At 51.8% G+C, this 13,867-nt stretch overlaps 5 non-coding genes across 5 annotated transcripts; all 5 read left to right on the forward strand.

Moving 5' to 3' along the window:
• Positions 1–6,815: 6,815 nt before the first annotated feature.
• Positions 6,816–7,006, forward strand: LOC142274028 (U2 spliceosomal RNA). Its single transcript, XR_012738407.1, has one exon. It is a non-coding gene; the product is annotated as a U2 spliceosomal RNA (small nuclear RNA).
• Positions 7,007–8,396: 1,390 nt separating this feature from the next.
• LOC142274029 (U2 spliceosomal RNA) lies at positions 8,397–8,587 on the forward strand. Its single transcript, XR_012738408.1, has one exon. It is a non-coding gene; the product is annotated as a U2 spliceosomal RNA (small nuclear RNA).
• A 1,390-nt stretch (positions 8,588–9,977) lies between these two features.
• On the forward strand, positions 9,978–10,168 carry LOC142274031 (U2 spliceosomal RNA). Its single transcript, XR_012738409.1, has one exon. It is a non-coding gene; the product is annotated as a U2 spliceosomal RNA (small nuclear RNA).
• Positions 10,169–11,558: 1,390 nt separating this feature from the next.
• On the forward strand, positions 11,559–11,749 carry LOC142274032 (U2 spliceosomal RNA). The gene has a single exon (XR_012738410.1). It is a non-coding gene; the product is annotated as a U2 spliceosomal RNA (small nuclear RNA).
• A 1,390-nt stretch (positions 11,750–13,139) lies between these two features.
• On the forward strand, positions 13,140–13,330 carry LOC142274033 (U2 spliceosomal RNA). Its single transcript, XR_012738411.1, has one exon. It is a non-coding gene; the product is annotated as a U2 spliceosomal RNA (small nuclear RNA).
• Positions 13,331–13,867: the final 537 nt, after the last annotated feature.

Genomic DNA, 13,867 nt, shown 5'->3' on the forward strand with positions numbered 1-13,867 from the left:
GGAGGAGTTATTCAGATTCATTGCAGTGGGGGGCGGCGGCTGCATGACCAGCTGAGGGAGGATTCTCCGGTCATGATGTCTGTGTAACCAAACCCCCTTATCCTCTAAAAATAAACACACGGACTGCATGCGACTTGGTTCAAATGGCCACAGCAGCCTTTTTATTGCCTATTGTTTTACAGACTAGTACCTTAGGGACGCCGTCCAACGGGCGACCCAAAACAACCACATAACGGTAACAATAGACAATAACATTTACAATACCCCCCGGGGTAGGCCCAGTCCACTACTACTACTCCCCCTGTCCCCGGCCGCAACACACCGACCCAGAGACGAGGTGCCAATCACCCACGGATTGACCCCCACACTTTGGCAGAACCCCGTGCCTGCCACATCCCGGAAACCGAGAGCCACCATACCAAGACAATGACTCCCGGTCCAGCCACCAATCACTTCCAAACCTCTGGACCAGACCTACCCCCACCGCTACTGTGACAAAAGGTATCCCAACTACCCAAAAACATCTCCCACATGACAACACAAAGGGAGGGTGGGCGGGGATCGTTCGGCGTCCGGAAACAGAAGAGGAGGTAACTCCTTCCTCTCCCAGCTAACCCTTTCCCTGCTCCTCCTCTTCCTCCCCGGCTAAAACCATCCCCCAAAGCCATATTAGGCATATACCACTGTCCCTATTAACCCATCACTCCCTACCTCCCCCTTGGTCATGTCGCCCCTCCCCCCAAGTGGGTCCGTGGCTTTCTTGACCAGCTGAGGGAGGATTCTCCGGTCATGATGTCTGTGTAACCAAACCCCCTTATCCTCTAAAAATAAACACACGGACTGCATGCGACTTGGTTCAAATGGCCACAGCAGCCTTTTTATTGCCTATTGTTTTACAGACTAGTACCTTAGGGACGCCGTCCAACGGGCGACCCAAAACAACCACATAACGGTAACAATAGACAATAACATTTACAATACCCCCCGGGGTAGGCCCAGTCCACTACTACTACTCCCCCTGTCCCCGGCCGCAACACACCGACCCAGAGACGAGGTGCCAATCACCCACGGATTGACCCCCACACTTTGGCAGAACCCCGTGCCTGCCACATCCCGGAAACCGAGAGCCACCATACCAAGACAATGACTCCCGGTCCAGCCACCAATCACTTCCAAACCTCTGGACCAGACCTACCCCCACCGCCACAGGACAGACCACGTGACACCTTACGTGGCCTGGACCCGCCACACACCAAAAGCACGCTCCACACCATCCTGCAGACCCAACGCCCATAAATCCAGACCGACCTCGTTGAGGTGCACACCATCACCCCTCCGAAATCGCCAATCAGCCGGCTCCAAATCCCTGTGCCGTACCACAATCCCACCATTCCTGGTCACAAACCTAGCCACTACCCTATTCACCTGGGCCCTGGCCTTATTAACCTTCTCCACCGACCGAGCCCCTCTCCATGCCAACCTGGTCACTATGTCAGACCATACGACCAGCAAACCAGGATACCGCTTCCACAACTGCAGTAAATCAATCTTTATGTCTCGGATCAAATCCCGCGACGCCCTGGCACCAAGATCATTACCCCCCACATGCAATACCAGCACATCCGGGGGCCGCTCAACTTTACAATGGAAACGAAATTCCGGGACCACCCTGCCCCACTCCATGCCCCGAACTCCGATCCATCGAACAGTCGCCTGCGCACGATCCAAACCCAGCTGTCGACCATTCGGGCGGACCTCCGCCCGACGGGCACCCCAAAATACGAAGGAGTGCCCCAAGATCCAGATCAGGCACTTCCCTATAACAAATAAAACAAAAACGAAAATATCAAAACCAATAACAGCACAACCACCAACACATCAAAAAACACCCCTTTCCTCAAACCTTCCGCACGTAACCAAAGTCCCATGATGCTACAACAACTGCGGTCTCACATACCGCCGAAAACAAGAAGATTCCCATCTACCAATACGCTTTACCACCTCATCTCCAAGCCCCCAACGGGCTGCCTCCGTTGCTGCACCAATTCGGAATGAATGCGACCCGAATTCCTCCGGGCGCTCCCCCGCGTTACGTAGACTTAGCCGCAGCACCGCCACAAACTGAAACCTCGACAAAAACGACCCATTCAAATGCCGCAACAACGGGCCAGGTAAGCCTCCCCTCACGGCCATAAATCTCTCGACTAAACGCACAGGGCACAATTCCTCTCCTGGAACCGCATATAACACCACCAATCTACCACGGCCCAGCTGATCCATTTTTGACCGGCGAATCCGGCACTCCACCTGACTACTGCTCACTTGCACGTCCTCAAACATCAAACCACCACCCGTCACCCTGGACGGGCTCACCAGCTCGCCTATCCGGAACGCCCCATAAAAAGCGAGACCGAAAGCCGTTGTAAATAGAACCGTCTCGTACACAGACTCACAAATGCCGCTCAGGCCACCCACCATCCGTCTCAACAAACCAAACGATACAGGGCGCCTCTTGTCCCTCTCCCGTACGCCACGGCGAAAGCCCCGCAAAGCCTGACGAACCCGAAAATCCTGTGAAACATCACGCTCCCCTCTCATTTTTAACCAAAATGCCACTGCCGACACCCGATGTGCCACAGCCGATGCCGATCGCCCGGCTGAAAAATCCGTACTCACCAATGACAACAAAGCCACCAAGTAATCCACGCTTTCCCCACCAAACATCAGACGCAACAACTCCTCCCATTCAGCCCACACCTTAGCATACCGGCACCAAGTCACCTCGGTCACCGAGTTCCGAATCAAGTCTGAGATCACCGCCTCACCAGATGCCACAAATCCTCGGGGCACTCCACTCCAACTTCGTCCGCCCACGGCAACAGCGCCCGAAACCTGCTGAACTGAAAACGAGACAAAGCATCAGCCACCTCGTTGTCAACACCCGGAACGTGCCTTGCCACTACCTGCACATTCAACTGCAGACATCTCAACACTAAATGCCGCAAATACACCACCACCGGCTCCGACTTAGCAGACAAGTTGTTAATCGCGTGCACCACCGCCTGGTTATCACAATGAAAACACACTTTCCTTCCGGCAAAGTGCGACCCCCATAGCTCCACTGCCACTACAATGGGGAATAGCTCTAACAGAGCCAAATTCCTAACCAAGCCGCTCTCCCGCCACGCCTGTGGCCACTGCCCGACACACCAATGACCTCTGAAGACAGCCCCAAACCCGGCCGACCCCGCCGCATCCGTAAACAGCTGCAACGCCCCGTTAGACGCCACCCTCTCCATCACCAGCGTCCGGCCGTTGAAATGCTGCAAAAATTGATCCCATACTTCCAAATCGTCCCTGATCGCCTTTGTGATCCGCACAAAATGCGCCGGCAACCGTACCCCGGCCGTCGCCGTCGCCAAACGCCTCGCAAACACTCTCCCCATTGGCACAATTCTGCAAGCAAAATTCAATTTTCCAAGCAAAGACTGCACCGCCTTAAGCCGCACCTTCTTCGCCGCTTTTACCCCTGACACTGCGGACCTCAAATCACGGACCTTCTCCGCCGGCAACCTGCATTCCATAGCAATGGTGTCAATTTCAATTCCCAGAAAACACATCACCGGCGCCGGGCCTTCCGTCTTATCCGGCGCCAAAGGAATCCCGAAACTGGCCGCAACTTTTTGCAACGCAAATAGCAAACCCGCACAAACCATCGAACCCGCCGGCCCGACACACAGGAAATCATCCAAGTAATGAATGATGGACGTAAGCCCGGACACGTCCCGAACCACCCACTCAACAAACGAACTAAATGCCTCAAAGTACGAACACGAAATGGAACAGCCCATTGGCAAACAACGATCAACATAATAACTGCCATCCCACCAGCAACCCAACAAATGCTGACTATCTGGATGAACCGGTAACAACCGAAACGCTGCTTCCACATCCGCCTTTGCCATCAATGCACCCCGCCCCGCCGCCCTAACCAGGTCCAACGCCTTATCGAACGACACATAATATACCGCCGACAACTCCGGCGCAATGCCATCATTCACCGATAACCCTTCCGGGTAAGACAAATGATGAATCAGCCGAAATTTATTCCGCTCCTTCTTTGGTACCACCCCCAACGGTGACACCACCAAATTCCCGCACGGCGGGGCGACATAAGGGCCGCCCATCCTGCCCAAAGCCACCTCCCTTTCCAGCTTCTCATCCACCACTTCCGGGTGATCCCGAGCGGAACGCAAATTACGATACGGCGGAACCGATGCATTAACAACCGACGGAATATGAAAACCATCCGAAAAACCAGAACTTAACAACGCCGCCGCCTCCTTGTCCGGATACCTATTTAAAAACGGAACCATCACTTCTACCTTCACCGGCGTCGTCCCTCTTACCAGCCCCATCACCAGCCTTTCCTTTTCCTTTTTTAAAACATTTGGACAAGCTATGTCCCCCCCCACATCCGGAGCATTCATGCTTAAAACGGCACGCCGCTCCAAACCTGCACTGCCCTTCATTGTACTGCCAACACAAACCTTTCTTGAAACTTGCCGGGGACCCGGCCCCCCCCGAACCCCCGGCGCCCCCCCGAAAGGGCTGAGCCGGTGCCGACATCAATCGCATCCATAAGGAAATATCCTTATGGTCCCAACGCATATCTGGCCGCAATGCCTTCCGCTGCCTAAATTGCTCGTCGTAGCGCAGCCACGCCAGTCCGCCATAAACTCGATAAGCCTCCCCTATCGCATCCATGTAGCCGAACAAAGCCGAACAATGCTCCGGCTCCTTCTCCCCGACCACGCTCGCCAAAATCGCAAATGCCTGTAGCCAGTTGGCAAAAGTCCGAGGAATAAGCCTATAACGGCGCTTTTCCTCCTCGTCCTTCTCCTTTTTGGAATCACTCGGCTTAACCCTATCCAAATTAAATTTCTCCAGGGGAAGCAGAGAAAATATCTCCACATATTCCCCTTTCCAAATTTTTTCCCGCACCTCCTTCTTTAAATGGGCCCCCAGCGGGCCCTCAAAACAAACATAAACTTCGCTTTTAGCCCTATCATCTAAGCGCACCACCTCATCCTCCTTCTCCTTTTCCTTCTCCTTTTCCTTCTCCTTTTCCTTCTCCTTTCCCCCCCCCGTCTCACTCCCCCCTTCGCCCCCCCCTCTACTCGCACCCGCTCCGTCACCCCCCGTCGCCGCCGAGGCCCCTAAACCGGCTGCACCCACCCACGCCGCCACCGGCGCCTGGGCCCCCTCCCCCCCCGCTCCCGAAGCCGCCGCCAGCCCCTGCAACAGCCCCAACAATTGACTCCACACTGCGAAACCAGCGGGCGCTGCCGTAGCCGCAGCCGCCCCCCCCCCGAAGCCCCCCGCCAGCGCAGCCCCTGCCGCCTCCGCGGCCGTCTCACCCGACCGCCGCTCGGCGTCTCCCGAGACCGCCGCCTCGCTGTCCTCCGTCTGTCGTCCATCCGACTCCTCCGAACCGAAAGCCTCTTCCCCCTCCTCGCCGCTGGCCTCATCTTCCATCCGACATCCGGGGGGCGCCGCCGCAGCACCCCCCCCACCACGGCCGCCAGACAGGGCCGCCGCGTGGGCAGAGTCATCCCCGCTCCATCTCTTGCCCCGGGGTGACAACCCAGGAGACCGTCCTGTTCCCCGCGCCGGCACCCCGGGCCTCGACCTCTTGCGCCCGCCCCCCTGCCGACTGCAAGGGGCCTCTGGGCGCGGACGACCAGACGCCCGGCTCCGGATCTCAGCCGTCGTCGCCTCTGGCCCTCCTGGGCTATTGCAGGCCTCCATCCGCCGAGTCCTCCCGCTCCCACGGGAGACTGCCACATCCGGGGGCTGCACAGCGGTACTGAGTGACCCGGCGGTTGCCGCAGGGCTCCCGCCGTCACTCCTTCTCTCAGCCGCACCGGGGTCAGGCACCGCAGACCCCCCCCCGGCGCCGGACCTACCGCCACGTGCAGCCCCGCGGTCCCCCCGCCGACTGCAGGGGGATCTGCTGGCCTCTCTCCTGCGCCGAGCGCGCTCCCGGCCTGGAGCCGCTGCAGTCTCAGTAACTCCAGCCCGGAGGCCGGGACCGGAAGCAGGCCCCGTGCTGGCCACTCCCACCTCCCGACCGCCGCGGCTGGAACGAAGATTCCTCCCGCCGGCCTCTGCAGCAGCCAGACGCTGCTGCTGCGCTGCACTCTGCGGAGGGTCCCTGGAGGGGCTCTTACATCTCCTCCTCGCCCCCCCCGCGCCCGGGGAATACCTGCGGGGGGGCCGCGACTGGCGCCCGCCGCTGCTGGGGGGACGAGGGGCAAGCGCCGACGGGTTAACCCCGGCAGCCCTGATGTGGGTCTGCACTGCCAGGGGCCCGTGCGCTGCGACCGCTGCCTGAATCAGACGCTGGAGCTCCTGAAGATCTGCCATGGAGGTGCACGTGCAGATCGTTCGGCGTCCGGAAACAGAAGAGGAGGTAACTCCTTCCTCTCCCAGCTAACCCTTTCCCTGCTCCTCCTCTTCCTCCCCGGCTAAAACCATCCCCCAAAGCCATATTAGGCATATACCACTGTCCCTATTAACCCATCACTCCCTACCTCCCCCTTGGTCATGTCGCCCCTCCCCCCAAGTGGGTCCGTGGCTTTCTAAACGCACCATTCTTCTTGTTTTGGCTCTGCAAAGCAGCCTTTTCAAGGGTTGGCTTGGGTGACAAAATGTCTTGTGTAGGCGTGGGTTTGTCTCCCTCTCGCTCTCTCTCCCTAAGATGTGTCCGGCATAGGCCAGGGTGCCACTCGAGGCCCAAACCAATTCTGGTTATCGCTTCTCGGCCTTTTGGCTAAGATCAAGTGTAGTATCTGTTCTTATCAGTTTAATATCTGATACGTCCCCTATCTGGGGACCATATATTAAATGGATTTTTAGAACAGGGAGATGGAAAAAGAGCTTGCTCTGTCCACTCCACGCATTGACCTGGTATTGCAGTACCTCCAGGAACGGTGCACCCCTTCTTAACCCAGTTTCCAAAAGCAGAACTCAATTCACCTGATTCATATTAGCCCGATTTAATGAATTGGAAGAAAGCATACGTCTTCATATGCACCTCAATTTGGCCCATTCACTTTTCACACTTCCTCCTTTTGTTTTTTATCTTTCACACTTTTGACTTTCTTTATTCATCCAAATAGCAAACTCATCACCACTCAACCTGACCAACTCGGCTATGTCCCCGTGCTGCAGTTCTCTGTCTTATCTAGATCATTTGCAATTGAATGGAATAGATCCCTTTTGGACAAAGTGGATTCACCTGCTGCTGCAGTGACCACAGGTGTGATAACATCTAGAATTGGCATCTGGTGCGATCTCTCCGCTTCCACTCCAAAGAAAGTTACCTGTTTATTCCTATCATGCATTGGTTTTTGGGGTTTTCTTTGAGTAATGATGATCTCTTTAGTAGTCTGTTGGCGCCCTCTCCTGGAGGAATAGTTTGCTTGCTCTTGGACATTCTAAAAGAGAGGTCATGATAGACATTGAGCTTCTGAGCTCAATTGGGGACAGTCATGGGTGATGAATGTTTGCAACCTACTGCGAAGCCTCATACCGCAATATAAGGAACGTCAAATACTAAGAAAGGGCGGCCTATGAAAGAATTACTACTTTCAATAAGTACACTTAAACGGCTAATTGGGAATAGAAAAACTGTAAAAAGCCCTCTGAGAAAGCCCCCCTCTAACCTTTGATAGTAAGCTTTTCTGTAGTCTGCCTGTTGATGTATTTTCCGTTTGAACTGTGCACAACATGAAGAGACGGAACACTGGCGGCTTGTCACAATGCCCCCCGATGACATCACAATAGCGCTGCTGCCTAGAAAACAAGCTGCGCAGAAGAAGTTGTTCTTTGGGTGGGAGGGTGGGCTAGTGGAAGGAGGGGGCAATCTCTTTTTTTCCCGGGTGGTAGGGGGATGACAGGAGAAGGGAAGCGGGTGGTGAGAAAGGTACAGAGGGCAGGGTTTGGGGGCTGGGAAGGAAAGGGAAAAGATTAGGGTTTGGGGATGATGAAAGGGCTTTCTACGGGTAAGGATGGCAAAGGGTGGCAGTGACGGAAAGTCAGGCAACCTGTCCTGTCCGTCTTTTTGTATCGTGAATTGGAAAGACTGCAAGGGGGAGGGGAGTTGCTTGCGCCCTAAAGGAGGAGTTATTCAGATTCATTGCAGTGGGGGGCGGCGGCTGCAAAACGCACCATTCTTCTTGTTTTGGCTCTGCAAAGCAGCCTTTTCAAGGGTTGGCTTGGGTGACAAAATGTCTTGTGTAGGCGTGGGTTTGTCTCCCTCTCGCTCTCTCTCCCTAAGATGTGTCCGGCATAGGCCAGGGTGCCACTCGAGGCCCAAACCAATTCTGGTTATCGCTTCTCGGCCTTTTGGCTAAGATCAAGTGTAGTATCTGTTCTTATCAGTTTAATATCTGATACGTCCCCTATCTGGGGACCATATATTAAATGGATTTTTAGAACAGGGAGATGGAAAAAGAGCTTGCTCTGTCCACTCCACGCATTGACCTGGTATTGCAGTACCTCCAGGAACGGTGCACCCCTTCTTAACCCAGTTTCCAAAAGCAGAACTCAATTCACCTGATTCATATTAGCCCGATTTAATGAATTGGAAGAAAGCATACGTCTTCATATGCACCTCAATTTGGCCCATTCACTTTTCACACTTCCTCCTTTTGTTTTTTATCTTTCACACTTTTGACTTTCTTTATTCATCCAAATAGCAAACTCATCACCACTCAACCTGACCAACTCGGCTATGTCCCCGTGCTGCAGTTCTCTGTCTTATCTAGATCATTTGCAATTGAATGGAATAGATCCCTTTTGGACAAAGTGGATTCACCTGCTGCTGCAGTGACCACAGGTGTGATAACATCTAGAATTGGCATCTGGTGCGATCTCTCCGCTTCCACTCCAAAGAAAGTTACCTGTTTATTCCTATCATGCATTGGTTTTTGGGGTTTTCTTTGAGTAATGATGATCTCTTTAGTAGTCTGTTGGCGCCCTCTCCTGGAGGAATAGTTTGCTTGCTCTTGGACATTCTAAAAGAGAGGTCATGATAGACATTGAGCTTCTGAGCTCAATTGGGGACAGTCATGGGTGATGAATGTTTGCAACCTACTGCGAAGCCTCATACCGCAATATAAGGAACGTCAAATACTAAGAAAGGGCGGCCTATGAAAGAATTACTACTTTCAATAAGTACACTTAAACGGCTAATTGGGAATAGAAAAACTGTAAAAAGCCCTCTGAGAAAGCCCCCCTCTAACCTTTGATAGTAAGCTTTTCTGTAGTCTGCCTGTTGATGTATTTTCCGTTTGAACTGTGCACAACATGAAGAGACGGAACACTGGCGGCTTGTCACAATGCCCCCCGATGACATCACAATAGCGCTGCTGCCTAGAAAACAAGCTGCGCAGAAGAAGTTGTTCTTTGGGTGGGAGGGTGGGCTAGTGGAAGGAGGGGGCAATCTCTTTTTTTCCCGGGTGGTAGGGGGATGACAGGAGAAGGGAAGCGGGTGGTGAGAAAGGTACAGAGGGCAGGGTTTGGGGGCTGGGAAGGAAAGGGAAAAGATTAGGGTTTGGGGATGATGAAAGGGCTTTCTACGGGTAAGGATGGCAAAGGGTGGCAGTGACGGAAAGTCAGGCAACCTGTCCTGTCCGTCTTTTTGTATCGTGAATTGGAAAGACTGCAAGGGGGAGGGGAGTTGCTTGCGCCCTAAAGGAGGAGTTATTCAGATTCATTGCAGTGGGGGGCGGCGGCTGCAAAACGCACCATTCTTCTTGTTTTGGCTCTGCAAAGCAGCCTTTTCAAGGGTTGGCTTGGGTGACAAAATGTCTTGTGTAGGCGTGGGTTTGTCTCCCTCTCGCTCTCTCTCCCTAAGATGTGTCCGGCATAGGCCAGGGTGCCACTCGAGGCCCAAACCAATTCTGGTTATCGCTTCTCGGCCTTTTGGCTAAGATCAAGTGTAGTATCTGTTCTTATCAGTTTAATATCTGATACGTCCCCTATCTGGGGACCATATATTAAATGGATTTTTAGAACAGGGAGATGGAAAAAGAGCTTGCTCTGTCCACTCCACGCATTGACCTGGTATTGCAGTACCTCCAGGAACGGTGCACCCCTTCTTAACCCAGTTTCCAAAAGCAGAACTCAATTCACCTGATTCATATTAGCCCGATTTAATGAATTGGAAGAAAGCATACGTCTTCATATGCACCTCAATTTGGCCCATTCACTTTTCACACTTCCTCCTTTTGTTTTTTATCTTTCACACTTTTGACTTTCTTTATTCATCCAAATAGCAAACTCATCACCACTCAACCTGACCAACTCGGCTATGTCCCCGTGCTGCAGTTCTCTGTCTTATCTAGATCATTTGCAATTGAATGGAATAGATCCCTTTTGGACAAAGTGGATTCACCTGCTGCTGCAGTGACCACAGGTGTGATAACATCTAGAATTGGCATCTGGTGCGATCTCTCCGCTTCCACTCCAAAGAAAGTTACCTGTTTATTCCTATCATGCATTGGTTTTTGGGGTTTTCTTTGAGTAATGATGATCTCTTTAGTAGTCTGTTGGCGCCCTCTCCTGGAGGAATAGTTTGCTTGCTCTTGGACATTCTAAAAGAGAGGTCATGATAGACATTGAGCTTCTGAGCTCAATTGGGGACAGTCATGGGTGATGAATGTTTGCAACCTACTGCGAAGCCTCATACCGCAATATAAGGAACGTCAAATACTAAGAAAGGGCGGCCTATGAAAGAATTACTACTTTCAATAAGTACACTTAAACGGCTAATTGGGAATAGAAAAACTGTAAAAAGCCCTCTGAGAAAGCCCCCCTCTAACCTTTGATAGTAAGCTTTTCTGTAGTCTGCCTGTTGATGTATTTTCCGTTTGAACTGTGCACAACATGAAGAGACGGAACACTGGCGGCTTGTCACAATGCCCCCCGATGACATCACAATAGCGCTGCTGCCTAGAAAACAAGCTGCGCAGAAGAAGTTGTTCTTTGGGTGGGAGGGTGGGCTAGTGGAAGGAGGGGGCAATCTCTTTTTTTCCCGGGTGGTAGGGGGATGACAGGAGAAGGGAAGCGGGTGGTGAGAAAGGTACAGAGGGCAGGGTTTGGGGGCTGGGAAGGAAAGGGAAAAGATTAGGGTTTGGGGATGATGAAAGGGCTTTCTACGGGTAAGGATGGCAAAGGGTGGCAGTGACGGAAAGTCAGGCAACCTGTCCTGTCCGTCTTTTTGTATCGTGAATTGGAAAGACTGCAAGGGGGAGGGGAGTTGCTTGCGCCCTAAAGGAGGAGTTATTCAGATTCATTGCAGTGGGGGGCGGCGGCTGCAAAACGCACCATTCTTCTTGTTTTGGCTCTGCAAAGCAGCCTTTTCAAGGGTTGGCTTGGGTGACAAAATGTCTTGTGTAGGCGTGGGTTTGTCTCCCTCTCGCTCTCTCTCCCTAAGATGTGTCCGGCATAGGCCAGGGTGCCACTCGAGGCCCAAACCAATTCTGGTTATCGCTTCTCGGCCTTTTGGCTAAGATCAAGTGTAGTATCTGTTCTTATCAGTTTAATATCTGATACGTCCCCTATCTGGGGACCATATATTAAATGGATTTTTAGAACAGGGAGATGGAAAAAGAGCTTGCTCTGTCCACTCCACGCATTGACCTGGTATTGCAGTACCTCCAGGAACGGTGCACCCCTTCTTAACCCAGTTTCCAAAAGCAGAACTCAATTCACCTGATTCATATTAGCCCGATTTAATGAATTGGAAGAAAGCATACGTCTTCATATGCACCTCAATTTGGCCCATTCACTTTTCACACTTCCTCCTTTTGTTTTTTATCTTTCACACTTTTGACTTTCTTTATTCATCCAAATAGCAAACTCATCACCACTCAACCTGACCAACTCGGCTATGTCCCCGTGCTGCAGTTCTCTGTCTTATCTAGATCATTTGCAATTGAATGGAATAGATCCCTTTTGTACAAAGTGGATTCACCTGCTGCTGCAGTGACCACAGGTGTGATAACATCTAGAATTGGCATCTGGTGCGATCTCTCCGCTTCCACTCCAAAGAAAGTTACCTGTTTATTCCTATCATGCATTGGTTTTTGGGGTTTTCTTTGAGTAATGATGATCTCTTTAGTAGTCTGTTGGCGCCCTCTCCTGGAGGAATAGTTTGCTTGCTCTTGGACATTCTAAAAGAGAGGTCATGATAGACATTGAGCTTCTGAGCTCAATTGGGGACAGTCATGGGTGATGAATGTTTGCAACCTACTGCGAAGCCTCATACCGCAATATAAGGAACGTCAAATACTAAGAAAGGGCGGCCTATGAAAGAATTACTACTTTCAATAAGTACACTTAAACGGCTAATTGGGAATAGAAAAACTGTAAAAAGCCCTCTGAGAAAGCCCCCCTCTAACCTTTGATAGTAAGCTTTTCTGTAGTCTGCCTGTTGATGTATTTTCCGTTTGAACTGTGCACAACATGAAGAGACGGAACACTGGCGGCTTGCCACAATGCCCCCCGATGACATCACAATAGCGCTGCTGCCTAGAAAACAAGCTGCGCAGAAGAAGTTGTTCTTTGGGTGGGAGGGTGGGCTAGTGGAAGGAGGGGGCAATCTCTTTTTTTCCCGGGTGGTAGGGGGATGACAGGAGAAGGGAAGCGGGTGGTGAGAAAGGTACAGAGGGCAGGGTTTGGGGGCTGGGAAGGAAAGGGAAAAGATTAGGGTTTGGGGATGATGAAAGGGCTTTCTACGGGTAAGGATGGCAAAGGGTGGCAGTGACGGAAAGTCAGGCAACCTGTCCTGTCCGTCTTTTTGTATCGTGAATTGGAAAGACTGCAAGGGGGAGGGGAGTTGCTTGCGCCCTAAAGGAGGAGTTATTCAGATTCATTGCAGTGGGGGGCGGCGGCTGCAAAACGCACCATTCTTCTTGTTTTGGCTCTGCAAAGCAGCCTTTTCAAGGGTTGGCTTGGGTGACAAAATGTCTTGTGTAGGCGTGGGTTTGTCTCCCTCTCGCTCTCTCTCCCTAAGATGTGTCCGGCATAGGCCAGGGTGCCACTCGAGGCCCAAACCAATTCTGGTTATCGCTTCTCGGCCTTTTGGCTAAGATCAAGTGTAGTATCTGTTCTTATCAGTTTAATATCTGATACGTCCCCTATCTGGGGACCATATATTAAATGGATTTTTAGAACAGGGAGATGGAAAAAGAGCTTGCTCTGTCCACTCCACGCATTGACCTGGTATTGCAGTACCTCCAGGAACGGTGCACCCCTTCTTAACCCAGTTTCCAAAAGCAGAACTCAATTCACCTGATTCATATTAGCCCGATTTAATGAATTGGAAGAAAGCATACGTCTTCATATGCACCTCAATTTGGCCCATTCACTTTTCACACTTCCTCCTTTTGTTTTTTATCTTTCACACTTTTGACTTTCTTTATTCATCCAAATAGCAAACTCATCACCACTCAACCTGACCAACTCGGCTATGTCCCCGTGCTGCAGTTCTCTGTCTTATCTAGATCATTTGCAATTGAATGGAATAGATCCCTTTTGGACAAAGTGGATTCACCTGCTGCTGCAGTGACCACAGGTGTGATAACATCTAGAATTGGCATCTGGTGCGATCTCTCCGCTTCCACTCCAAAGAAAGTTACCTGTTTATTCCTATCATGCATTGGTTTTTGGGGTTTTCTTTGAGTAATGATGATCTCTTTAGTAGTCTGTTGGCGCCCTCTCCTGGAGGAATAGTTTGCTTGCTCTTGGACATTCTAAAAGAGAGGTCATGATAGACATTGAGCTTCTGAGCTCA

Source organism: Anomaloglossus baeobatrachus, unplaced genomic scaffold (assembly GCF_048569485.1).
Source record: "Anomaloglossus baeobatrachus isolate aAnoBae1 unplaced genomic scaffold, aAnoBae1.hap1 Scaffold_3665, whole genome shotgun sequence".
NCBI classification, from domain to species: domain Eukaryota; kingdom Metazoa; phylum Chordata; class Amphibia; order Anura; family Aromobatidae; genus Anomaloglossus; species Anomaloglossus baeobatrachus.